General features: G+C 49.9%; 1 protein-coding gene across 9 annotated transcripts in view; it reads right to left on the minus strand.

Moving 5' to 3' along the window:
• The window catches only part of Epb41l1 (erythrocyte membrane protein band 4.1 like 1), a 120949-nt gene that overhangs the window by 89332 nt on the left and 5431 nt on the right, over positions 1-26186 (minus strand). For 7 of the 9 annotated variants that reach the window (XM_051188068.1, XM_051188024.1, XM_051188109.1 and 4 more), the window contains exon 2: positions 15985-16033. The exons of 1 other annotated variant lie outside the window; for it this stretch is intronic. The gene's annotated coding sequence lies outside the window, so the exon portion shown is untranslated. Of the gene's footprint in view, positions 1-7901; positions 8080-15984; positions 16034-26186 lie in introns of those variants that run through there. One more of the 9 variants, XM_051188057.1, reaches the window with a different exon arrangement.

Consider the following 26186-nt stretch of genomic DNA (forward strand, 5'->3'; position numbering starts at 1 on the left):
ATTAACTGCCCCCCCATTCCATTCTTCACTCAGGAATCTGAGAAAGTGGCCCCATCCTGACCAGTGTGGAGCCCAGGAATGACACCTACGATACAAACTAAGCTGCCAGGCAGTAGTGGTACAAACTGATCCCAGTGCTTGGGGGGTAGAGGCAGGCGAATCTCTGAGTTCAGAGGCCAGCCTGGTCCACAGTGTGAGTTCTAGGACAGTCTGGACTACACAGAGAAATCCTGTCTCAAAGCAAAAACCAACAAACAAGAAAACCAACCAAACAAAAAAATAATCGCCCAGGTGAACTACCACACCCAGCTGCCCATGTCCACCCCAGGTAAACAGGGCTGGCCTCACAGAAAATGGACTTCATTGAACTTGCTAATATCTCTGGGATGCTCATGCTATGGGCATGAGCCTCCAGTACCACACATACACATACTCACTTCTTGGCCCATCCCTCAGCCTCATTGAGACGTAAGACTCCGCCCTTGATGCACGCTACATAACATGCCCAGAGTGACCTCCTCATTGTACATATGCATGAATCCACCCACCCATGCCAGCCTCCTTCTTCTGAGGGTTCTCTTCCCCATTTCCTCCTACTCGGTACCCACACCCTTCCAACTGGCAAACCTCAGCCCAGGAGCAAGGTCCTCCAGCACATCCTTCCTGATGTCAGTGCTCCAATGCTATTTCCCACTACATGTGAAATGGACAGCAGCCAAGTCCCAGCTGCCTGAAGGCCTAGAGGTGGTGGGAGGCTGGGCTAGAGTCCAACCCCAAGCCGTGCTCTGAAGGCCAATGACCTTTGCAGCCACCATTGACCCTCAGTCTGGTGAGTCAAGAAGAAACCGGGCTGAGTCACTCCCAGATGTCCCCCATTAAGCCCATTTTAAGACATTGCATACTGAATGCCACAGCCTGAACATGAAGGTCATCCTCCAGGGCCAGCCCACGGGAAGTAAAGCTAGCTGGGCCAAGTCAAGGCCAGCACCAACTAGGCTACCCATTTGCCAGCAGGAAGCTCAGGGTCACCAATTTGCTGGGCTTTCAAGGCAACTGAGAAATCCTTAGTGAGGTCCTTGGGGATCTAAAAGTGCGACTCAAACATGAGCCCTGACACATGCCTCCCCACATCAGCCACCATCAACACAAGGGAATGTTTGTCTCTCCGTGCTCTTTGACGGGGATGAGATGAGCAGCATCTAAGCCCAGCCTCAGGGCACCACAGGTCCCCAGAGCAGCCGAGGACTGCTCCCCAGTCTAGGCTTTCTCCTCTCCTTGGCTTTGACAAGAGAGACACCAGAGAAAGGCATGTGGAGATGCCATCTTGTCAGCCTTGATGACAACCCTGACAGGTGCTGTTATTATTCTTGTATTATTGATGTGGAAACTGTAGCCATGCCACCCTCCCAGATCACCAAGACAGTACGAGTTAGGCCTGGGGCCTAGGACGGCTGAGCCTCAGGGATCTTCTTCACACTATCCCTCCTGCTCCAACAAGTTCTGCTCTGCACGCTGCCCAGCCAGCCCAGAGAAGACGTGGGGTGTCCATCATTCAGTATCCTTAGCTCAGTAGCCAGAGCCTGGGTCTAGTTGGAGGGAATGAGGACAAGAACAGCTGTGGGGTTGGAGGCATCCAAGAGAAACTTCGGAGAACACAACTTCCCTAGGGGGGAAGACAAAACAATGCTCATTCATTCATTTGTACAGTCTCACTCAACATCACTCATTCACGTTGCTGTGCTAGGGGTCAAGCTCAGGGCTCAAACTCCATCACGGAGTTGCAACCCCAACCCCTGGAGTTCTGAGACTCCAGGGTGTCACTATGAAGCCCAGGTTAGGCCTTGACATCCATCATCCTTTCACCGCTGGCCTCACCAGTGCTGGGATGACAGGCACATGCCACTATTCCTAGCTTTACATCCTGACCTGCATCTCGCCAATAACAGAATATGACCAGAGCCTTGGAAGAGGCCAGATGAGGGTCAAGGAAAGTCAGAGTGGAGAGGATGCGAGCTGTTTGGTTAGGACAATCGGAGCTGGAACCACCAGGGACTTTTAGCCCAGTTGTTTCATTTTTATAGAAAGGAAAACTGAGACCCAGGGAGAAGATGGGACTTAGGTCCGCTGACTTTTGGATCAGATGCCCTGGAACCAGATGAAAGATGCTTGCTGGGGAAAATCAATACGAGCAGGAACAGGGGCACATAGACACCCACACAGCACTCCCATGGGGACCCCAGCCTCACTCTGTGCGAGGTGTGGGTACAAAGGAGGCCCCTCCATTCACCAATTCTCAAGCTCTACCCGCAGTCAATCTGGGCTCTAAAGGAGGAAGAAACTTTGGTTGCCTTGGCAACACTGACAAAAGCCTCTCCTGCACACCAGGAGCAGCTGGAGTAAGATTCCACCCAAGGCCGGGCGCTCCTCTCCTGGCCTCAGGAGCTGAACAGACCAGTCCTGAACTCCAGATGCGCCTCCAGGTCCATCTCCTGAGGGGGTTGGGAGCAGATGGGCCTAACAATCAAAGGCTCAGGACAGTGCTGAGTCCTCTTCAACCTTTCAGGGTCCACTGACAACTAGGGTATGCCTTAAAATGAGCCTGGGCCTGGGACTGCCATCACTGAAGCCTTCTTCCCTGAGGCAGCTCTGGTGCTGACTCCCACCTGGATGTGGGCTAGCGCCATCCCCTTCCCCTTGTGCTCCCACCCTGACCCCAGAGGTCCTTGAGGGGAAATGGAAACATCTGTGACCCAGAAATTGCTAGCCTACATTCATCAAGAGGCAAAAGATAAGTTGGGTGGTTAGCAGGACACGGTGGCACACAGGGAGGCTGATCTCAGTGAGTTCAAGGCCAGCCTGGTCTATAAAGTGAGTTCCAGGACAGCCAGAGCTGTTACACAGAGAAACCCTGCTGCTGGGAGAAAAAAAAAAAAAAAAAAAAAAAAGGAAGAAAAGCCAGGTGGTGGTGGTACATATCTTTAATCCCAGCAGAAGCCAGTGAATCTCTGAGTTCCGAGGCCAGCCTGGTTGGTTAACAACTGAGCTCCAGGACACCAAGGTTACACAGAAAAAAACCCTGTCTCAAAAAACAAACAAACAAAATAAGAAAAGCAAAAGGAAACGGGCATGTGCCCACCTCATACCCACCTTTGAAAAGTTGCCTGGCCCCATCCAGAGCCCTGGAGCACACAAAGCATTCTGCTAAGTGGGGTTGCCTCCATACACTTTGAAGAAAACTGATGGGCTCTGAAAACAGTTTCCAAATAGAGTCCCAGCATTGCCACCTACAAGCCAAATGGCCATTCCTCCCCTTGCCAAGTCCCTAGGCCTTGTATAGTATCTCCACAGAGAACTCTTGACTCAGAGGAGAAATCCATCGCTCTGGGATTTTGGAAGGGTTTTCTAAACCAGAAACCGGAATGAAGCTAAGCAGGATGGCCCACACCTGTAATATGAACCTTGGAGGTAGACTGCTGAATGAGGCATTCAAGACCACCTTGGCTTCCCAGAAAGTTCAAGATCAACCCAGGCCACCTAAGACCACCACATCTCAAAAAACAGAGGGCTGGAGAGATGGCCCAGAGGTTCAGGGCACTAGATGCTATTCCAGAGGAGCTGAGTTTCATCCCACTACCCACATGTTAGCTTACAACTCTGGTTTCAGGGGATCCAACCCCTTTTCTGGCATCCCTGGGCACCAGGCATGCACATGGGACAGAGACACACAAACAGGCAAAACAATCATACACATAAAGCAATAAAATTTAAATAAAAACATTGAGGTGGAGAGACGGCTCAGTGGCTGAAAGCAGCCATTGCTCTTGCAGAGGACCTGGGTTCTGTTCCCAGCACCCACGTGGTGGCTCACAACTATCCATGACTCCAGTTCCAGGAGATCTGATGCCCTCTGCTGACCTCTGTGGGTACCAGGGATACCCATGGGGAATTTACACGCATACAGGCAAAACATTCCTACCCATACATAAATAAATATATATGCACTTTTAAAATGACTACAAAAAGAGCCCAAACAACAGAGTCTCTCATGAAACAATCTCACTAGCCAGGAAAGTCAAGACTCATAAGCCTGTCCAGACTCCGCTCACCACAATCCCTTCAGCCAGCCCTTCTCCACATAGCCACCGCCTTACTCATCCGCTCTCCCTCACACACTCCTTAAACCTCTCTACTTTCATTGCCTGAGGTTAACCCAGTGCCAACAGCTGCCTCCTGGCACTGCCTCATCACATCTTCAACCTCGCCCTGCCAGTCCAGCTCGCATCTTCTGCCTGAGAGCTGTTTGCCTCATTTCCAACCTAACACCCTGCAGGCTCCTCCTCGAAGTCTCAGCTCCTGGCCCCGTGTACGCAGGCGCAGGACACTGGCCACCTGCTATTGCACGTTTCTTCTTTTACTCCCAGCAAGTCTTGCAAGCTTGGGCCACTCTAATACCCAATCTTATTTGAGACCCTCCACTTACTTTCTCCTTTGCACCCATGGTTACCTCTCTGACCTGGCTAGTCTTATGTCAACTTGACACAAGCTAGAATTGTCTGAAAGAAGGGAACCTCAACTGAGAAAATGCCTCCATAAGGCATAAGAAAATGCCTCACTTTCTTAGTGAGTGATGGGGGAGGGCCCAGCCCCTTGCGGGTGGTGTCATTCCTGGGCTGGCAGTCCTGGGTTCTACAAGCAAGCAGGCTGAACAAACCATGGAAAACAAGCCCAGCATCCTCCGTGGCCTCTGCGTCAGCTCCTGTCCCCAGGTTCTGCCCTCACTGCTTTTGATGCTCAACTATTGCATGGAACTGTGGGCGAAATAAACCCTTTCCTCCCAAGGTGCTTTTGGTCACGCTGTTTCATCACAGCGATAGTCACCCTGACTAAGACACTCTTTTTTATTTTATTTTTTTTTTTTGGAAGGCCCTTTTTGAATGGGCTGCCCAACTGAGCACAATAGATGGTGCATCTCTCTCTGCTCAACCTCACCCACATTGCCTCTCTAACATTCCTGGACCCTAGGAGGCACACACTGATGTCAACCCCTTTCCAGATGAAGAACCCAAACTGGAGATGTGGGTGAAACTAGCAGAGGCCACACAGGCCATATGGGGTGGGGAGAGAGATAAATCTAAGCATTAAACTCTCAGGCTGCCCTATCCTCTGCCCCCCAACAATACTACCGCAGCTAATGGACTCGGAAAGCACGTGCCTCACTGAGTTTTCCTCCTGGGCTGGCAAAGCCATATCAGCGAGGGTCTAGCCTGTTCCTTTCTAGGTTTGCCTTTATCCAGCCCACACCATAGGGTAGTATGGACCCTCTAAATAAAGCCTGTGGCCAGGCTTTTAAGAGAGCTGTACAGTTACCTCCCTCCCTTTTTCCCTCCCTCTTCCCTCCCTTCATTCAGATTTATCTCTTTTTAGTTGGGTGGTGGTGATGTACACCTTTAGTCCCAGCTCTTAGGAGGCAGAAGCAGGCGGATATCTGAGTTTGAGGCTGCAGAGCAAGTCCTGGTCTACAGAGTGAGTTCCCAGGCAGCCAGGGCTATACAGAGAAACAAAAAACATAGCCGGGCATTGGTGGTGCACACCTTTAGTCCCAGCACTCGGGAGGCAGAGGCAAGCAGATCTCTGAGTTCGAGGCCACCCTGGTATACAGAGTGAGTTCCAGGACAGGCTCAAAAACAATACAGAGAAACCCTGTCTCAAAAAAAAAAAGCATACAAACAAAAAGGTTTATCTCTTTTTATTTTACATGCATGAGTATTATGCCAGCATGGTGGCCACAGAGGTCAGAAATAGGCACTGGATTCCTGAAACTGGAGTTACAGACAGTTATGAGCTGCCATATGGATACTGGGAACTAAACCCAGGTCCTCTGGAAGAGCAGCAAATACTCTTAACTGCTGAGCCATCTCTCCAGTCTCATCAGTAATGATTTCTGGGCACTGTCCTTCAGATAATCTAAACCACAGCTGGACATCAGGGACTACAGGCTCCAAACCAGCTCAGCTTTCCAATTTCAGTTGCCGCTACACCCTCATGCCATGCGCAAGTGGGTATTAACTTACTTCCATGTTAATTCCCTCTAAAAGCCACCATTTACCAAGCACCTACTAAGAGTGATGCTATAGGCCCAGGCACCCACCAGCACTCTCTCATTCCCTCCATCAAAGACTTACTGACTGCCTATCTTGTGCTGTTCAGTGTAGAATTAAAAACAGACATAAACTATTAAGAAAAAAAACACACACACACACAAACACAAACTGGGATTGGACATAGTGGCTTATGTCTGTAGCCCCAAATTTGGGCAGAAGGGTCATGAATTCAAGGCTAACCTGAGCTATATAGCAAGATCTTATCTCAAAAGTTGGGCAGGGAGAGAAGCAGTTGTGGGAGAAGTGGGATGGGGAATTAAATACACTGAGACACCAAAGGTAAGGGCCAAAGCTATGAAGGGCCGCCAGAGGAAGCAGCCAGGTGCTGGCACACATCTTTAATCCCAGCACTCAGGAGGCAGAGGCCAGCCTGATCTATAGAGTGAGTTCCAGGACAGCCAGGGCTACACAGAGAAACCCTGTCTCAAAAAAAAAAAAAAAAAAAAAAAAAGAGCAAGCATTCTTGGCATACACCTTTAATCCCAGCACTGGGGAGGCGGATCTCTGTGAGTTTGAAGTCAGCCTGCTCTATAGAGTGAGTTCCAGGACAGGCTCCAAAGCAATACGTACAAAGAAACCCTGCCTCAAAAAAACCAAACAAACAAAAACAAAAAACAAACAAAGCGCCAGAGGAAGAACTCTAAGTGAAGGTATCAACCTGTATAAAGACCCTGAGGCAAGAATTGAAGGAAGAGAAGACTCCAGTGACTCAGTGAAGTGAGCAAAGGAGGCTCCCTTTCCTCAGGGCTTTCATGGGAAGTTTAGATTTTTACCTTTATTTTTTTGTTCAAGATAGTGTTTCTTTGAGAAGCACTAGTTGTCCTGGAATTTACTCTGTAAACCAAGAAGGACACAAACTTAGAGATTCACCCCCTCCCAACCTCCCAAGAGCTACCAGGCCTGTCTGGAAAGTTCAGATTCTATTCTGAGCACAAAAGGGACAGTGAAGTGGCTTGTGGGTTAAGAAGCTCTCCTCCAGCTGCCACATGGACAGGAGTCAGCATGCGGTGTATGCAAAGGAGTGATGCTGGGTAAATGTGAGTTCCTGTTTCCTCCTTCCCACCAGCCTCTTCATCCCAGGCCAGAAATAGCCTCTTCCAATTCCTATTCCTTCTTCCAACCTGTATGTTGTCAAAAACCTAAATTTTCTGAGGATAGGAGAGGCAATCTGCATACTCCAGTGACGGGGGTGGGGGTGGGAGGTTGTTACTTCCGCACACAGTGGGGCTGCAGCTGAGATGGGCTGTTCCTCCCTCCCTGTGAACTGGCCACTGAGTTCATAATGAATAAGGAGGGAGAAGAGCCAGGAAGCTCAGGGGCTTCCCTCTGCCTTCTCATTCTCCATCCGGCATCCATGGAGAGGCTCAGAAAGCCTGGCTTTTGGTAATTATGAGCTGGGTAAGTGGGTAGGGGAGGAGCCTAGGGAAAGCACCCCTCACCCCTGAACTCGCCCCTGAACTCACCCCTGTTTTGAGAGGGCCACAGTACAGAAAGCAGCTATTTCTCGAAGACATTAGACAGTCACTGGGACGACAGCTAATCCTATCAACATCTGCAGGAAGCAACTGAGAGGCAAAGCCTTTGTTTTCCTGTTCGGAACCCAGAACCACCAATACTTCAGTTTATCCAAGAATAGAGAGGAATGGCCAAGCTATTAGAACAGCAGAGTGTGGCTGGAGAACACTGAGGCCCAAGCCCCACAGATAAAGAGACTGGTCTCCAAGGAAGGACGAGACTTACCCACAGTGACAGGCTGAGGAAGTCGCCAGCCCAGGTGGAAGAGATATCCAAGGGAAGGCTGGGATTTGGGGGTGGGGGTCAAGGGCAGGGCAGTACTGCTTCTGGCCTGGCCTGCCCCAGCTCCAGCCTTCCCATTGCTCAGGGGTGTGGTGAAACCTGCCAAACCAGTCCCAGTGCCAGGGCCAAATGACAGAGCCCAGAGCTGTAGGAGCAGGCAAGGAGCAGACAGCAGGAGTCTGGGACCGGAAGGACTCAAGAGGCCCCTCCCGACCTGTCATCCCAGGCCAGAGGTCCTCGCACTACCTGAGGACAGGGTAGGTGCTCCGGGCTGAGCCTTCCGTCACTGGAATGCTGTGTGTCAGGACTAACCAGGACCATCCCCCATGTCCCTCCCCTCCCTCCTGCTCGGACAGTCAACCTTCTGTCTAGCTGTGTCACTTGAGCAAGAAACCAGAGGCTTATCTGAGAAATAAGACAGAAGACAGGGAGATGGTAAAATGACAGAAATCACCCTCAGGTCCCACGGAACCGAGAAGCACCTTCTAGACAGGGAAGACTTTGTTAAAAGGCTGGGATCCTGTGAGGTGTGACACCCAGGCCACAGAAGTCTCACAGACGCAAGGGGCTATCTCCTATCTCAGTGCAAACCCTCATGTGGACACAGGAGAGAAGATCAGAGACAAGCACAGACTAGCCTAAGGTCACACAGCTAGACTAAGGCAGAACTGGGAAGCACAGCATGAGGCTGACTTCCCAGAACACAGCAGCTTCCACGGGAGGAGCATTTTCCCAAATTCAGTTTCACACCTCACCCCAAGAAACCAAGAGACCCCTTTCTTACTCTCTCCCAGGAACTCCAGAGACTGGGAGAAAGCTCTGTTCATTTTACCCATCAGGTGCTGCCAGTCCCTGAGGATTGCTGTACAAAGATGCCACCAACAGCTTTGTTCCTCACACTTCCAAAGGCTAGAATGTCAAGGGAGCAGCAGATGTAGTGTCTGGTAAGGACTCTACTTTCTGGCACACAGCTGACACCTTCCAGCATGTCCCCACATGACAGAACGATAACCCGGCTCTCCAGGATCTTTCATAGGAGCAGGCATGCCATTCACAAGGGAGGAACCTTCACCCCACAGGCCCCACCCTAAAACTAGCACCCAAAGCTATGTGCCAGCGCTTGACTCCTGGGGACATAGATTCAGTGTTTACTCACAGCACTGGCTTTCTGCATTCCAGCATACAGGACACTGGTGTGCAGTAAGAGCTCAATGAACGTGCTACTGAGTCAAAGGTCAGTGAGGGAACAGTCACACACAGTGTCCTTTTCTAGGCACAACCACCCGGGCTGAGAGTGGGAAAACAGAAAACAGGCAAGAAGAGGGAAATCTGAATCTAGGCGTTGAGGGCTGTCTGTCTACCGAACAAACAAAGACACTGTGGGCTCGGTATCTTTGGCTCCAAACATCCTGGGCCCAAAGGCTGGGAGACAGTTGTCCCAACCACACTGAACATGTGGACTGTAGGCCTGAGTGCTTCTGTTAGCTGACACTCACTCACTCTCCATCATTCACAAAGTAAAAAGCAGGGTAAAATCACCCCGCCCTTCCCTGGTGGAGCCCCAGAGGCAGAACCCCCAGCACCTCAACAGAGAGCCCTGAGTTGAAATCACGAGGGACCATTTTGCCTGATAAACATCAGAACAATGGACATACTGCCATCTCCCCTGTCTTCCTAATGGCTCCTTAGAAGGGCATGCACAATGGTGATCTGTGAACATGTGTCAAACATATGACATTACCAACAATAACACAATCATCACTGGCCTTGCTGGCTACGTTAGATCCCAATAACTAAATATCAACAACCATCATCATGGCTTCAACTACACAGTGGTATGAATTACCTACTGAGCCACAGGCATAGTGTTATGCAAAGTTGCCTGGGTCCTCACTGAAGTGAGGACCGTTACTGACTCCATTTCACAGATGGTTAAATCAAGGCACAGGGGAGAAGAAAAGCATCTCAAAGAAACTCACAGTAGTGAGGTCTCCATGCAAGCCTGCATCTGGACAAAGCACAAGTTCAACTGTAATCCACTACTGAGGCAACCCCAGGAGCTAAAGCATGATATATATGTCCCTGAGCTAATATAGTCACCTCGCTGACTCTTGCATTAGTAACTTCTGAAGAGGACACAACTGTGTCTCAAGTAGCTGGGGCCGTGACAGTCCACCGCCCACCAGCCCAGCCATGTATCCTTCCAGGCCCACTTAGCTGCCATCCTCCGGGGCAGTAGTAGCCCATGTGGGTACCCACAGCTTCCACATGCACTTCCCAGTACCAATCACATTACCTCAGCTATTTGTCAGAGTCTGAGTCTCTGGACTACTGGAAGAAAGAGGTGGTTGTTCCTGTTAAATGGCACATCCCTAGTGGCTATGCAAATTGTAGAAAAAGCCAAGCCTTGGTGAAGCAAAGGTTAAATGGCAGGGGGAAAAATACTTATGCCGACTCTATGAAACTTACATTCAATTGCTCGAGATGAGCCATTTCGTCTTGCTCGACCTCCATCTCTTTACCTGTGAAATGCGGACGACTCTTCTTGGCCTGCTTCCTCTCAAGGCTGCTGAGGAGCAAATGTGTGTGCTTTATAAGATGTGATGCTCATTAACACATTTATTCAACAAATCTGCTGAGCCTAACGTGTGGGGTGTGCTCTAATCCAGACTATTCCTTAAAACAAGATTTAGGTTTAGTTTATGTGTATGAGTCCTTTGCCAGAAGGTGGCACTGGATCCCCTGGAATGGAGTTACAGATGGTTGTGAGTCACCACATGGGTACTGGGAACTGACCAGGGACCCACACAAGAGCAGCAGTGCTCCTAAGTGCTGAGCCATCTCTCCAGGATGCTCAGTGTTGAGTTATGAGAGAGAAAGAGGTCATTCACCTGCCATAAAGCTTATCACTTTAACCCGTATAACTTAAAGGCTCTTAGTGTGTTTATGGAGTTGCAAAACCATCACCAATAATCCCAGGATCCCAGGTGGGTTTATAAGAGTCCCCAATGCTCTCAGAGGCCCAAATCTCTGGTTTTGGTTCATAACGGATGCCACTTTTCTGGGAAAACCCAAAGCGCTCCTTAGAATTTCTCTGAGACCAGAGTGAAGCACATGGTAAACAATGAACACACAGCTCAGCGAGTACACTCCCTGTGTTGGACTTCCCTGGGGAATACCCCCTCTCATCAGCCCAGGCCCAGCCATGCCTCTCTCTAGCTACACCATGGCAGCAACGGTGCCAATCCTGGCCTCAGTTTCCCCACCTACTACTTGAACAGCAGGCTGCAATCCACACTTCTAGCATCTCACAGAAGGAATCCCAGATTGTTACGCCAGTTAGATGGACAAAGCAGTGGGTTAACCTGCCCACAAAAGGGGCAACTAGGATTGGGGAAATGACTCAGTTGGTAGACTGTTTGCTTGACATATGTAAAGGGTAGGATTCAATCCCTGGTGCTACATGAACCAGGTATGGTAGTGCACGCCTGAGATCCCAGCAGGAGGACGATCAGAAGTTCAAGGCCATCCTAAGTTTTGTGGTGCATTCAAGGCCAGTCTGGGCTACCCATGAGACCCTGACTCAAAACAAGCAAAACACTTCCTTTCTTTGCACTGTACTTCAGGGTTATGAAGGAAAATTAGAGGGGGGGTAGGGAGAAGGCTGAAAAGCCTTTCTGTAGGAAATACTTCCGTTTTAGTCTATGTGAGCTGGAGAGCATCAGAGAAACCCCAGGACCCCAGACACATGGGGTTGCAGAAGAAATGCTGGCTATCTGAGCCTTATCTGGGGAACATTCCAGAGTCAGCGCCCTCCCCAAACATTCCCTCTGGTTGCAAGCAGGCAGTAGGTTAAGGGATGACCTGTCTGCAGGGCGAGGCTGGGGAGCAGTCGGTGCAACTGGAGTCAGGAGGGCAATGAACTGGCAAAGGCAGGGGAAGGAAAGGCAGGTTTCCTGGCTGAGTCTCCCATGAGTCTGTCCCTTCTTCAAAAGACAATGACACAGCTAGCTAGGTTCTGTGTGACAAAGACATGTCATTGCTTTCCTTGGAACTTTGGGGTCTTCGTCTACAAAATGGGAAGATAAGGACCCAACACGCTATCAATTCCACTCAGTATGACTGTCTGTCTCTAACAGCAAACTCATTCTCCTTGGTCCCAGGGACAGGTTAGGGACTAGGCTCGGGCTGCTAGGGTACTGTCCACTGGTCCAGTATGATTAACGGTGAGAGAGGCCTTCTCAAGGGTCAGTGCCACCCGCTTCAGTCTGTAGTCCAGAGAAGGGCTAGGGAGCCCTGTCTCCAGCAAGGTTACCGGAAGCCACCCTGCCTCCCAGAGCTCTGGACCCTGGGCAATGGACCATCCCCCAACCCCAACCCCCAGCAGGAGTGAAGGAAGGCTGATTCTAAAACCTACTAGGGCATGCCCTGGGGGTCCACCATCTAGGTGGGGCTAGCCTCCTCACATTTGGAAAGAGGAAAGCATACTGAGCAACTCTTGAATAAAACAAAAAATGGAAGGAAGGGGCACTTTTGGTGAAGGCTGAAAACACGGCTGGCCACCATCTTCGCCTGCAGCTCTCCAATCCTGGGGAAACCTCATGACCCCTACTTCCCCCCTCATGGAGAGCCCTTTCTGAATCAAAGCTTCAGATCCCAGCTCCATTCATCCGGATCCAAGGCGCCCTCCTCCCCTCTTCCCCGACCTCCCTTCCCTGAACTCCCACTGTGCTTTGCCTGTCTCTCTCGATGGTAATTTGCACATTGTGTCACACTGACAGCTGCACACCTTCATCCCGCTCTGGAGGACACAGGGATGACAGTCACTTTTAAAAAGGCTCTGAAGCCCAGCAGATATGAACTTAAACAACAGCTTGTGAATTCTCAACCCTGTGTGACCTTGGGCCAGCCACTCTTCTCTCTAAGCACGTTGCTGCTGGCAAATGGGGCAATAACAGTACCTCCTCTACTGATTGGCTGGTGTAATTTAATGAGATAATATGTCTAGTGCAGAATCTCGAAGAAAGCAAAGCCTATTGACGAAGCCTTGGTTTGAGAGCCCTTTTAGGCAGGTTCGTGGATGGTTTGTCTTCATTTCTGAAACTCCTGGTCCAGAGCTGCATGCTAGACAGACAGATAGGAATAGAGACAGACAGTGGACCTCAGCAGGAAGTCAAAACAGTGCAGCTTGGGTCTGGGTTGTCTCTGCAGGTCGTGAACTGTGCCACTAAGCAGATGCCCAGTGGCGTGGTGGCATGGCCTACCAAGTAGAATAACGGGAAGGTGGGCTGTGAGTCCCAGGGTTCAAGGGCCTGAATCCCGGGGTGTGGACTTAGCTGCAGCTCTGCTTCTGCACCTGTACAATGAGCTGATGACAGTGCCCACCAAAGGCTGTCTCAAGGATAAAGCATGCCACGCATGGGGCCCGAAAGCATGGCAGGCCTCTATTACTAAGCTGTATTATTGGGCGTTTGCTTCCCTCAAGGCTTTATGCCTAACGTATTCCCTCATTTAATTACACCAGCAGATCAGTAGAGGAGGTACCATCATTGCCCCATTTGCTGCCAGAAATAAGCTCAGAGAGGGGAATGGCTGACCCAAGGTCTCTTGCAGAGGATAATGCAGTCATTAAACTATTGTTATCACTGTGGATGTTCTACACCCAACATAGAAGGGGGCATTTTTTACCCCCTGCAGGCTATGAACTGTTCATTCTCCTACAACCAGGACTCCACAAAAACCCCAGGTTGGTCCAGGGCTGTCTGCCCAGCAGTCACCATGACCTTGGCCTAGTGATAGCCTCACCCTCCATTAGGCACGTGGGCAGGAACCTGTGCCAAGCAACCCACAATGTCTTACAAGGATGGGACAAATTAAGAGTCTTTCTCTTGACAGATAAACCCTAGAAGAAAAAAAGTCCTTTATGTTCGAACAACAAAACTGAGGCAGAGGACATCTCAAAGGGAAGAGACAAACCAAACCGTAGTGGGAGAAAGACAGGGGGTCTGTGGTGAGTGAGCCTGATTCTTCGCCCTTCGGTCCTATGGTCTGCCACAGGTCAGTCTGGGGCAGGAGTGGGTCTGTGCCGCCCCTGCACATTTGGCCCAGCCTCTCCCACTGGGAACAACTTCAACAGTTCCGATATGCTCATCCACATTGTATGCAAGGTGGAGCTGAGGCCCAGAATGGAAAAGTAGCAGGGTCAAGGCCTTGGAGAAAGAATATGGGACTAACTTGTGGGCTAGCAGGCTGCCTCTCACATTCCTTGGCTCCCTTAGTAAACAGATGGTGGCTAATACCTATGGCCTCTTCCTTCTCTACAGAGTCCTACAGAGTCACCTCTGAAGCTGGCTCCTAGGAGGGCTTGAAGAACGTGAAGAATAAATGCTTAAATGGATGGATCTCTGCCTCCCCTTGCTGCGCCCCTACCTCCCCATACGAACGGGGAGCTTGCCCAAATGTCAGGGAACTGCTGGGCAGCCTCCCTCCTGGGGACTCCTAATCCACCTCCCTGTCCTGACTGCCCTCTGGTTGCGGACAGTGAATTCCTTGTTCCCAGTGCTTCCTGCCCAAAGATCTCTGTGGGGCCCGAGTGCTGGCAGGAAGGAACCAAATCGCTCCTCTCACATGAAGCTAAAGCACCCCTGCCCCCACTACTCAGGGATAACACACTCCAGCTCTGTTAGCCATCCATCCTACCTGCCCCAGCCCGGTTCAACACCACAGCCAACCCCTCCCCCACAGACCCTGCTTGTGTAAACACACACACACACACACACACACACACACACAAAACGAAACTAGAAGAGTCCAGAGTAACGTTACAACCCCAGCAGTCTTGCCTAACAACCCCACAGTGATATCTGCATGTGCCTTTGCAATTTCTCAATGTAGGTCACTAGCTTTTGCTCTCTCTGTCACTTCACCCCGCTGTGAGCCAGTAGCATTTTGTTTTCTCTTTTCTGTTTTTTTTATTTTGCTTTATCTTGTTGTTGTGAGTTCAGCCTTCTTGTGTAGCCCTTTATGCCTGGAACAGTAGTCCCTCAGCCTTCTTAGTGGAGGATTACAGGCATGTGTCACTGTGCCTGGCTGAGCCAATGGTTTTCAAAGTGTCTAACCTAAGGCCAAAGAAAGGTCTGTAGTATTGCCTGTCCTGAAGAATTAGCCAATCAGAGACTCTAGCCTTACCTCATCTTCAATAGGGGCTGATGTTACAGTAGAAGCTTCACCCCAGCCCCTGGCATCCATCTACTCCAAGAGTCTGGGACATTATGGTGGAGTTTCCACCCAACCCCCATCTCCCTCCAAACACTGCTACAGCTCAGAAAGCCAGACAAATAATGACCCCCCCCAAGAGATGCCCAAAGGGTATTTAAACTGCCCCCCAAAAAACAGACTGGTGGTTTTCCAGTCTCTCCTTCACGCGGAGCATTGTATCCATTAAATGTGGGCTTTTTCTAATTTGGTTTGATTTGGATTGCTGCATCGGCGGAGAGATTTATCGGCGTGTAGAAACTTTTCAGCTACAACCCACTTAGCTAGCTTATATGTTGAAATTCTTTGAAGTTCATTTCTAACAAATATGTCTGTCCCTAAAACACCTGTCTTTAAAAGAGAGAGAGAGAATTTTCCTGCCAGAAATTTCAACAGATCTAGGTTCCCCCAGAACATGGATACAAGATTCTAGGAGCAACAGAACAGGAGGCCCCATCGTGCCCGGGAGAGGCTGAGTAAAAGAAAGCAAAGGCCCAGGGCCCACAGATCCAGCTAGATCCAGCTTCCAGTCTGCTGTCTCCATCCTTGGTGGGCAAGTGGCTCAGACAGACTGTCCACAGCAACATCGTGCTCCTCGAAGCGTGATGTGACACTTCAGCCTCTTCCATAGGGGCAGCCTCGGTACTGTTCCTTTTGTCAGCCTCAGCAGAGGCCTAGACAAACCCTCATGCTGCCTCAGCGTTAACAGAACAATCAAGAACCACTGGGCCCAACCTCAGCTGAAGCAGGAGACAGCCTCTGGGGCACTCACCCCTCCTCTGCACACTGGCTCCCTGGGAAAGGCGTCCTCAGCCAGGCACCTGGAATGAGAAGAGAGTATTAGCCTCTCTGGCATGTGAGGCTGGCACAGGAAGGTCTGAGGAACCTGGGAAGTTGTTGAACCTGTTAAACAGAAAGGCCAGAGAGCCACATAGTGCCAGAGGGCAGGTGGAGGCTATCAGGAGGATGAGTCTTCAATCTAAGGCCACTGTGAAGCCACAAGCTGGAGAAGTGACTGGAAAGAAGTAAATAAATAAATAAATAAATAAATAAAAACTGTGGGAGAATTAATAAGAAGGAAGGAACCTAGGCTGAGCAGCCAGGGAGGAGACAAAGCAGATGGACTCAAGTGACACTTAAAGGTGGGAGGTGGGACCCATAGACATCACAGTGCACTGGGTAGAAGTAGAGGGCGGATAGCAGGGCCCCTCTCCGCAGGGCCTTCCTTCACATCAGTCCAGTGGTTTCCAGCACCACCCATCACTGTCTCCACCTGAATGTTCTGCCTCAGTGTGGTTTGGCTTAGGCATCTCTCAGGTATAACTCCGTCCATCATGGAGGTCTTAAGTCCCTTTGTTTCTTCTTTGAGCTCCATGGCAGACCTGGCCTGGCACACAATGGGCAGTGTAGCCGGGAGGGAAGACTGGAGTCCTTATGCACTCAGAAGCGCCAACCTCCATGTTTCTTTGTCATAGGGGACATGACGATCAAGTGCCCAGGAAGGAGGAAAATACACAATGGTTTGTGAATTTGGGCCTGGCTTGTCACTTCCCTCCTAATCTAGAGAAAGTGTGGGCTGTGGCAACAGCTTCTAGAGCCAGTAGAGGGTTAGAGGAGATGATCTTATGGAGAGGTCCATCCTTCAGAGAGGACGGGACCCTGTATACACATGAAAACCCTGAGCTCCAGGGAATGAACACCAAAGGCCACAACAGTGAGTGGCAGAGATGAGACACACTCACCCTCACTAGCCACTAGGATGCAGGACACGCGTGGTGGTTGGGGGGGGGTGGGAGTGGTGGAGTGATGGCAGTCACTTTATAGACCAGGCTGGCCTTGAACTCACAGATACCCACCTGCCTCTGACTCCCCAATATTAAAGGTGTGCCCCACAACATGGAGTTTGGATCCAGGTCCTTAACTACTATGTTGTCTGTACACTATTTGGGTTTTTTTCCTTCCTTTCTTCCTTCCTTTCTACTTATTTTTGTTACATATACAGGGTTCTGTCTGCATATTTGTCTGCATGCCAGAAGAGGGAACCAGATCTCATGATAGATGGTTGTGAGCCACCATCGGGATTGAATTCATGACCTCTGGAAGAGTAGTCAGTGTTCTTAACCTCTAAGCCATCTCTCCAGCCCCAGGTTTTGAGAGACAGAGTTTCTCTGTGCAGCCCTGACTATCCTAGAACTCACTCTGTAGAGCAGGCTGGCCTCAACTCAAAGACCCGCCTGCCTCTGCCTCCCGAGTGCTGGGATCAAAGGTGTGCGCCCCCCACTGTCTGGCTGTCTGTGCACTGTTTTGATTGCTGCTTTTTGGATAAGGACAGTGAGGCTAAAATATTTACACTTACGGTCAGAGGGAAAACAAACTGCGGGAGGGGAATTTGACCAGATGCCTTGCTGAGAAGGCCTGAGGTCTCCCTGTGCTATCCAGAAAGTAGATGGTTACACAGAGGCTCTGGTTTCAGGCCTTGGAATGGGAAGAGATGACATTCTAATGTGTCCAATTCAACCCTGGTTATAACAACACTGTCCAGTAGAAATATGACCTAAAGCAGGCACAGTGACAGGCGCCTGTCATCGCAGCTACTGAGGAGCCTCAGGCAGGAGGATCGATAGTACTTAGTAGTTTTATGTCAACTTGACACAAACTACAATTATCTGAAAAGGAGGGAACCTCAATTAAGAAAGTGCCTCTACAGCAGGGCATGGTAGTGCCTGCCTTTAATCCCAGCACTCTGGAGGCAGAGGTAGGTGAATCGCCATGAGTTCAGAGTTCCAGGACAGCCTGATCTACAAAGCAAGTTCTAGGACAGCCAACGCTGTTAACAGAGAAAAACTTTTGAAAAAAAAAACTAGAAGTGCCTCTATATGAGTAGGCTCTAGGCAAGCCTGTAGAGCATTTTCTTGATTAGTGATTGATGGGGGAGCGTCTAACCCATTGTGAATGGTGTCATCCCCGGGCTAGTGGCTCTGGGTTCTATAAGAAATCAGGCTGATGCCTCAATGAGATGATGGGAAAGACTTAGTAGACTTCCTAGGGGAGGCCTTACTCTTTCTGAGAAGCAGATGGGAGGTGGGGAGGAAATGGGAGGAGAGGAGGGAGGGGGGACTGGGATTGGAATGTAAAAAATAAATTGATAAAAAAATTATTAAAGAAAATCAGGCTGAACAATCCATGAGGAGCAAGCCAATAAGCAGCACCCTTCCATGGCCTCTGCACCAGTTTCTGCTTCAAGGTTCTGGCCCTGTTTGAGTTCTAGTCCTGACTTCCTTCCATGAAGAACAGTGATGTGGAAGTGTGAGCCTAATACACACTTTCCTCTCCACAGTGCTTTTTTGGTCATGGTGTTTCATCACAGCCATAGAAACCCAAACTAAGACAAGAGACACATCAATTAAAAGTAAAATGCAAGCTATACATGAAATATAAAAAAAGATTAACTACATTTTAAGAAAGGACAAAGGAATGGGTTAAATTTAACGCTTTAACCCAATATGCAAATTTGAACATGTAATCAATATATACTATTTAGACATCTCCTTTTTTCATGCTAAGTCTTCTAAATCCTGTGGTTATTTTCAGATACTTAAAAATTGAAAAAAATACATTCACAAATCTAGCTTCCCAAACATTCATATAAGTTTGTCTACAGCTAAGTCGAGTATTGCTTTAAATGTCCAATTGATTACAATGAACTAATTAACAGAATTGGAAATTCAGTTCCGGCCTCACTAGCCACATTTGGAATGCCCAGCCATCACTTGGTTGGATCCAGCACTCTACAGCAGGTCCTTGGGGTGTAAGGTGCTGACCTCCTCAGGTCTGGCCCAGAGCTAAGCTTCAGAAGCACGGAAAAGGATGGTGTCTACTCATTTCACAATGCCATGCTGAGCCCAGTTTACTATCCATCTCAGGTGCCTGTTATATTCACAGTGTTGGTGGCAGAGGGACCAGAGTTCAGAGGATGGCAATGTGACCTACGCAGTGGCCCATTTGCCTAAGATCGCCAGCTTTGACAGGGCCCGATGACCTAGAAGTGTGAGCCGACCTGTCCCTAAAAATGTGACAGGGGCCTGCCCCAGGCTCGGCTTCTAGAGAAGAAATGTCTCTGCTTTTTTCTCAAGGAGGCCTGCTCCTAAAGTGTAGGAAGGGCCTGGAACAAGAAACCCAGTGAAGAGGCTAGAGGGGGAGGTGAGCAGAAGTATCACCGCTTTCTATAGTGTAGAGGGTTTGGCCGCTGCCACCTCCTCCTTGTCTCTCCTCACCAACGCCCAGCAGCAGTATCCTGACTTCCTGCATTCTGGGTGGGTCCTCTGGGCGAGCACCCTCGAATCACCCAGCCTTCCCAAGAGTGCACAGCAGAGGCCCTTGGACTAGGGCCAGGGCTCATACTTACCTCCCAGGCTCACCTCTGTGGAGGCAGGGGTAAGGGTCCAAGTGGCAGGCTGGCCCCCTGGGGAGGAGAGGGCCCTGGAAGACAGACCTCACAGTAGGGAAGAGGTGGCAGGCATAGGCCAGAAAAATCTGGGTCCAGGCTCCACCCCTCCCTAGGTGAACAAGGCCAGCACAGCCCCCTCCAGCCAGCCCAGCAGGGTGAAACTCAGCAGCCATTAGGTTTAACAATTAACTCAATTCAGCAGAAGTTAAATCTTGCAAAAAGTCCTACCTGTAGGTAAGGGGACTTACAAGATTTGAGGCTGAGAAGGGAGGGGGGTGGGGGGGAGCTTGTCTCTGCTAATGTGATTTAATTTCCCTCCTTGAAGTTAAAGGCAATGCCTGATGCATAAGAGGTGGTTAATCAATAAATACTTTTCATAAGCAAATAAAGAGTAGAAGTAAGCTGGAATAAAAAAGGTCTGGCTAGGTGGGCAAACTGACAGAAGGGATCAGGAAGAACTATCTTAGACTAGGTACTACTTGACCCCTTTGACATCACAAAGCCTAAGACAACAGCCATGGAGGGCATGCCAAGAACATGGCTTTGAAGTCTCCAGCCCTAAAGGCCACTCCTGATCTAGAATTCCTACCATGACCTTGGGAGCCCTGATTTCTAAGTAACACGGGTGAGATCCCACCAGGACCCAGCTGGAGAGGGCCAGGCCCACAGTGATAGCCTATCTGCTGTTTTCCCCTTTCTCTGTTGCTTGGCAACAGCCTCCTCCTCTTCTAAGGCCACCCTCTGACTTCCCCCACATCTCAACATGCCTCCAGCCCCCACCTCCCCAGCCCTTTCTCCTTTTCTGGAAGGAAGGCCTGGAGTGATAAAGGCTCCAGTGCAGCACCTCCCACTCACCTGGATCCCACACCCCTGGCAACAGATGGCTGCCAACCTGACACTGGATTAGCACTTCCAACCCTTGGATTCCCTGTCACCAGCTCACCTTTCTCCCAAGCTCTAACTAACACAGATATAGGTCCACAGCCCACCACAGGCTCAGGGGCCAGTTCCCGCAAGGCTCTCAGGCAGTGGGCCTCTGTTCCCAGCTGTCTACTGGGGGGTTGGGTGGGTAGATCTTTTTCTTTGCTGGTTTTCTCATCTTTAGGGATCCTGCCATTTCTGGGGTCACTGTTCACTTTAAATTCAGACAGTTCGAGCTTCATACCCTGACCTGGGCCAGGTACATAGACAGCTCTGCAAAGGCCTAGAACTGAAGACCACTTCAAGGCATCCTTAGCACCAGCCTGCATAGAAAAGAACTAAACATCTACAGCCACTTGTGCTGAGCAACCTTCACTGGCTTCCCATTACCACCAACAAAGGGTTCCCCTCCCAGTCGCACTTCCCAAACCCCCATCCCCCACCCGTGGCTCTAGTCACTGGCCATCAAGAGCCATCAGTCCTGAAAATTATTACTCTTGGCAAAATGAAGCTTGCTGCTCCCGCTCCTGAGCCCCTTCCACATGGAGACTGTGGGACTCTTTCCACTCTGCTCTTTCTGCACAGAAACCCACCACACCCTCGGGCCCCACGCACAGGAAGCAGCTGCCTCCAGGCTCCGGTTACTCTCCCACTTCATCCCTTCCAGCCTAGCGGCACCTCTGTTCCCTGCAGCCCACTGTTTGAGTCCCTCAGTCACATCTCTTCTAGACACTGGCACCTCCCTTGTGTTAGAGTCTCACGGGCCCTAAGTGACCTAAGACCCTGAAGACCTCAGAGCTTCTGCAAAGACTTCACTCTGCCCACGAGAAAATCCTTCATTTGCTGAAGCAATGAGCACTAACTTAAAAATAATGGATTATACCTGAGTATTGGTTATTTATTCTCCACAGTGTTTCCCAGGCACTTTACTTGGAGCTCCAGTTATTTCTCCACACCCCCAACATATCTGTCATCTCCACCGCTTTGGTTTGGTTTGTTGGCCTTGTTGTGTTTTGTTGCAGGGAAGGGGGTTGACGTAGTATTTCTATATAGCCCTCATTGGCTTCAAACTCACAATCCTCCTGCCTCAGTCTGCCCAGTGCTGAAATCTATGTGTGCACTCCCACACCCAACCTTATCCCCTCATTTTAACCCAAGGAAATCGAGACTCGGTGAGTGATTTGCCCAAAGCCACACAGCCAGCAAATGGCAGCATAGGGAGTGGAATTTAAGTTCTTAGCTCCTGCCCAACTTGGCCTTTCTCCAACCCACAAATAAAGGAGGAGCTATGTGAGAAGTCCTGGCCTGCCAGGGACTGATGAGGGCCACAGGAGTTCCAAAGAAACCAGCCCAGTTCAAGGTTGGAGGCGGCTCTCTGCCAATAAAACTTTCAGGCCTGGATTAAGCACCTGCTCTGTACCCAGCCCTATGAGGGGCCTGGGGAGTTGAAGAGTGAGACAAGACATTCCTCAGTAAAAGAGAGACCACACAACTCTCAGATAAAGCTAAGGCACAGCAGAACTTGTCCCCAGAAGGGAACAGATAAAGCACTATGGGAATGAAGAGGAGTAAAGAGAATCTCACTGTGAGCTGGAGCGGGGGCTCTCCAGGCTTTGTGGGCCAGAGGCTGGCATGTGAGCAGAAACTTGGAAAAGGCGTACACGACTCAGTCAAGGATTTGGAAAGGCAAAGCTGGCATTCTTGGCGGGTGACAGAGGAGCAAGGGCAAAGAATGGCATAGGTGAGCACTGGGCGTGTCCCATGAGCCTCTGGAAAGTTCTGCTTGCCCTCTGCTTGGCACTGGTCCAGGTATCCACACAGCCCACAGAGAAAGAAACCACCTTGAACTTCCCCAGACTCACAGGCACCTGCTGCACTTCTGGCGAGTGAGCATAGTGGGATCTAGTGAGCGGACTCCTGCAGGCCCAGGCATGTGGTTTGACAGGGGGACAGGAGGAACCTGAATCGAGGTCCAGGAGATGGATGCTGAGGACAGGTCACCAGAGGAGGTGACACAGAGGCACAAAGGAGAAGACAGACTGGGCAGCAGGAGACATGACTTCCAGAAGCCAGGATGCATAGAATATTATCCTGCTTAACCCCCACTTAACATGGGAAAACTGAGGTTCAGACCAAAGAAGGGACTGGTCCACAGTCATGCGCACCTTCATAGCTAAACTAGCCAGCAGTTTCCCAAGATACTAGCTAGAAACAATCCCTCCATATGGCTCCACATAAGTCCTGAAGCTAAGCATGGTGGTTCACACCTGTTATCTTAGTTAGCACTTGGGAGGCTGACACAGGAGAAAGTCACAAGGTCCAGGTCAGCCTCGGCTAAGAGTGAGAACCTGTCTTAAAAACAAGCAAATAACAATAACAATAAAAATACTGAAGAGGTGCTGACCATGGTAGCACATAACTTTAATGGGAGGCAGAGGCATGCAATTCTCTCTGAGTTCGAGGCCAGAGTAGTCTACAGAGTGAGTTCCAGGACAGCCAGAACTACGCAGAGAAACCCTATCTCAAAAACAAAACAAAAAACAACCAAAGAGATAATCCTGAACTTTCATGGGTGACACAAAGACTCAGAATGCACACAGAATGACTGGTCATCTGATTCTCCCTCCCCGGACAGTGCAGTTTCCGTATGCCTGCTGCTTCAGAAGTTCACAGATGTCTCTGATAGAGTCCTGGAAGGGGGCTAAACCAGTCTTCCTGCATTGCTTTAGCAAGAACAATGTCTAAAAACCCTGGGGTTTGGGGACCCTGGGACTTAGGGACATGAGGCTCTCCCTTGGGTGACTATACAAATCCAGTTTCTGCTCTCTTGCCTCTGGGGCTAGACACTGTGAAGCTCCATGGTCAGGGTCTCAGGCAAGCAGGTAGGTGGCTGAGCTGGGCTAGGCCACTCAGCTAATAGTCAAAGGGCAAGGGTGGGGGTGGGCACCCAGCATAAGACCATAGCTGCTCGATATCTGAAGTGACAGTGAGGCCGGCAGCCTGGCCTGTGTGGGAGTCTGGACTCTTGGAATGAGAGGTGGCCCAGGCTGCTCTGCCCCCATCAATCTGCCTTTCCCCTTCTAGTAATGGCGATGCTGGGGCTCCTGGTTCTGACCTCTGCTTCCCTGCCCACTTCCTCCAGAGGCCCAGCCATCATTAAGCCAGCCAGGGGGCCCTTCTGAGCAGACAGCTAACTGTGGTTTGCAGACAATAAGTTGCTTTAACTGGAAGACTCAACATCAGCTATGAGAAATTAAGGTGGAAAACAGCAAAGGAAATCCTGTGGTGGCCCAGGCCTTTAATCCCAGCACTCGGGAGGCAGAGGCAGCAGGATCTCTGTGAGTTTGATCCTAGCCTACACAACAAGTTCCAGGACAAACAAGGCCACACAGTGAGACCCTATCTCAAAAATAAATAGATAAGTAATAAATAAAATCAAAAGACCTTAAACCGTGTCTTGTCACCTTCCTCTGATGCCATATCTCTTCCAAAGATGGGCAGGTGGACTCAGAGCCATGGCCAGCCCTGCGGCCTGTAGTGCCCTACACTGAGGCAAGCATAAGTTCTGTCTTGAACCCTCTATACTCAGAAGGAAGGCTTTGCTCACAGAATTTGAACAAATGTATGTACCTCTGTGAACCCCTAAATGGTCTCACCAGCCCCCCAGAAAAACTCAAACGTACCTGTGGGCTTTGGCCAGTCCAAGATTTAAATCTCAGCTGGGCCTCTTGCTGGCTGAGCACTAGTTAGGCCCTGGGAGTGTTATTTAGCTTTCTCTGACATGACAGGGATTGTAGTCTGTGTCCCTGGGTAGTGGTGGCAAGGATTAAGCGTCAGAAGTCCCAGGAAGCGCTCAGCACAGCACCGGGTGGATACAAAGAAGCCCATAAGTGACAGCAGTGATTTCTAAGTCCACGACAACCCCAGGCTTTCTAATTCTAGTTGGCCCCAAATCAGTCACCTGAGGTGGCTGTGCAGATGTTATCCTTAGACCTATAATCTTAAGAGAAGGTAGACAGGAAAGTAGAGAGAAAGAGTGGGAAGAGAGAAAGGAAACCAGAAGGGGAAGGAGGAGAGGGGAGGAGTGAGGTGGAGCACTCCAGCTTGGAGGAAAGGAAGACGGTGTATTATGGAAGCTGCCAAGCTAGGATAAGTCCTCTCCCCCTTACCCCTTTTCTGATCAAGGCTCATGCAGGGAAGAAGCACAGGGCTGTCAATCACTGGCTCACTTCTGGGTGCTGCTCACGGAAACACCTCCCCTCCCACTGGAGCACAGAGTGACCACGGCCAGGCTGGTAATTAAACAATCTGTCAGGTCAGCCACACAGATACTGCTTGCTCATTCGGCCCCAAGGACCTCTCTTCTTTTTAAAGGTTTATCTGTATGAGTATATGCATGCATGAATCTATGCCTACCATGTGTGTGCCTGATGACCAATGACGCCAGAACAGGGCGTTGGATCCTTGGGAACTGGAGTTACAGTTAGGAGCCACTGTGAGGGGGCTGGGAACCGAACCTGGGTCCTCTGCAAGTTCAGCAAAGCACTCTCACCACTGATTCATCTCTCCAGCCCCTGGGGCCTCTTTCTTGACACTGATCATCCCAGCTGAATCCTCACCTCTGTCTAGGACTTTCATGGAGCCCTCTCTAGGCATCTACATGACTTAAACTGCCTCTGGAATGGAATTTGCAACTGGGGAAAACAGGCGTTCATGAGCCACAGATAAGGAGGTATTCCAATTGCCACTGACAGATTTGGGGTGTTACTTTTATCTAAGGCTAAATTTCCCTCTCCAGGCTAATAAAGGAAGCAACAAGAATTATGTCCATGGTTCCCCCTTTGAACCTGGTAGTACTTCCCTGCAAAGCTTCTATGTAAGGGAGAAGAGGCTCTCCCTGGGAGAAGAGTGGGCTGGGCTCGGCTGTTGAGGTGCAATGATGTGGCAATGGCCAAGGGTTATTATGATGATGAAGGTTATAATTAAAAATCACAACAACAAACCCTTAAGCAATTCACAGAGAGCTTTCTCATTATCTCCTGGGATTTGCAATTTGGCAGGAGTGGTCTAGATTACTTCAGAAGGTGATTCTTCACATCCGAAAATGTAGCAAGGCTAAGTAACCTCTCAGCTACTCAGGGCTGAGAGTGGGGAGCCCCAGAGGAAGTAATAATTGAGCACCTACTGTGTACCACCCAATGAATGTGCTGGTAACTTCTTCCTGATCAGTCTTACCACTGTAACACTATCATAGGAACTGCTATCCCCATTTCATAGGTGAAAAAAATTTGGATCTGAGCTTGAGGACTCTAAGGCCTATGCTCCTTCCTGTCTTCTGTCTATAGTAGATTGCCTAGTGACACCCACCCCTTTCCCAGTTTGTCTAAGTAGAACCTCAGAACATGACCTTATTTGGAAATAGGGTCTTTGCAGATATGATTAGTTAAATTAAAATGAGAATGCAGAGGATTAGAGATGGTCCTAACCCTTAAAAGAAAGGAGCTGCAAAGACGGGGAGAAAGTCACATGACAACAGAGGCAGACTGGGCAGCAGATCAAAGGCACCACTGCTCATCTTCTCCAGAAGCCAGCGGGGAACCAACCGG

The sequence above is a fragment of the Phodopus roborovskii genome, unplaced genomic scaffold (assembly GCF_943737965.1).
Source record: "Phodopus roborovskii unplaced genomic scaffold, PHOROB, whole genome shotgun sequence".
NCBI classification, from domain to species: domain Eukaryota; kingdom Metazoa; phylum Chordata; class Mammalia; order Rodentia; family Cricetidae; genus Phodopus; species Phodopus roborovskii.